The sequence below is a fragment of the Arachis duranensis genome, chromosome 7 (genome assembly GCF_000817695.3).
Source record: "Arachis duranensis cultivar V14167 chromosome 7, aradu.V14167.gnm2.J7QH, whole genome shotgun sequence".
Taxonomy (NCBI): Eukaryota; Viridiplantae; Streptophyta; class Magnoliopsida; order Fabales; family Fabaceae; genus Arachis; species Arachis duranensis.
The window spans coordinates 52,891,015-52,892,792 of record NC_029778.3 but is presented as its reverse complement, the minus strand read 5'-3'; positions in this window follow the sequence as shown (position 1 = coordinate 52,892,792).

The following is a 1,778-nucleotide window of genomic DNA, read 5'->3' as shown; positions in this document are numbered from 1 at the left end:
TAAGAAAGAAGAGAGTAGAAGAAGAAGAAATGAAGGAGATGGGAATGGCTTTTGTTTTCGGCCAAGAAGGGGAAGAAGTGGTGTTTAGGTTGTGTGAAAATGAAGGGGTGAAGATGGGTTTATATAGAAGTGGGGGGGCTTGGTTTGGTCATGTATGGGTGGGTTTGGGAGGGAAAGTGGTTTGAATTTGAAGGGTGAGGTAGGTTGGGTTTTATGAAGGATGGATGTGAGTGGTGAAGAGAAAGATGGGATTTGATAGGTGGGGGGTTTTTTTGGGGAAGAGGTCTTGAGGTGATTGGTGAATGGGTGAAGAAGAGAGAGAGTGGTGGGGTAGGTGGGGATCCTGTGGGGTCCACAGATCCTGAGGTGTCAAGGAAAAGTCATCCCTGCACCAAATGACATGCAAAATTGCGTCTTTAGCCATTTCTGGCGTTAAACGCCGGGCTGATGCCCTTTTCTGGCGTTTAACGCCAAGTTTTTGCCCTTTACTGGCGTTTAACGCCAGTCTGGTGCCCCTTTCTGGCGTTAAACGCCCAGAATGGTGCCAGACTGGGCGTTAAACGCCCAATTTGCTAGTCTTACTGGCGTTTAAACGCCAGTATGCTCTCCTCCAGGGTGTGCTGTTTTTCTTTCTGTTTTTCATTCTGTTTTTGCTCTTTCCATTGATTTTGTGACTTCTCATGATCATCAACCTACAAAAAATATAAAATAACAAAGAAAAATATATAAAATATAACATTGGGTTGCCTTCCAACAAGCGCTTCTTTAATGTCAGTAGCTTGACAGAGGACTCCCATGGAGCCTCACAGGTACTCAGAGCAATGTTGGAACCTCCCAACACCAAACTTAGAGTTTGAATGTGGGGGTTCAACACCAAACATAGAGTTTGGTTGTGGCCTCCCAACACCAAACTTAGAGTTTGACTGTGGGGGCTCTGTTTGGCTCTGTTTTGAGAGGAGCTCTTCATGCTTCCTCTCCATGATGACAGAGGGATATCCTTGAGCCTTAAACACCAAGGATTCTTCATTCATTTGAATGATCAACTCTCCTCTATCAACATCAATCACAGCCTTTGCTGTGGCTAGGAAGGGTCTGCCAAGGATGATGGATTCATCCATGCACTTCCCAGTCTCTAGGACTATGAAATCACTAAGTCACACAAGGCCTTTTTGAAGGTCATGGTGCCTATGGTACAAGGTATTGAAAACTTCCCAGGATCCTGCCTCTTTTGAGGTAGTTTCTGCCTAGACAAGTCATCCAGTTCTTTGGTGAGCAAAGGGGGTTCATCCTCCCAAGTCTCATTTCCAAATAACTTGTCATTCAACTTCATGATTACTCCAAGGTATTTAGCAACTTGCTCTTCAGTGACATACTCATCCTTTTCAGAGGAAGAATACTCATCAGAGCTCATGAATGGCAGAAGTAAGTCCAATGGAATCTCTATGGTCTCATTTTGAGCCTCAGATTCCCATGGTTCCTCATTGTGGAACTCATTGGAAGCCAGTAGACGTCCATTGAGGTCTTCCTCAGTGGCGTTCACTGCCTCTTCCTCCTCTCCAAATTCGGCCATGTTGATGGCTTTGCACTCTCCTTTTGGATTTTCTTCTATATTGCTTGGGAGAGTACTAGGAGGGAGTTCAGTAATTTTCTTGCTCAGCTGACCCACTTGTGCCTCCAAATTTCTAATGGAGGACCTTGTTTCAGTCATGAAACTTTTAGTGGTTTTGATTAGATCAGAGACCATGGTTGCTAAGTCAGAGGTATTCTGCTTAGAACTC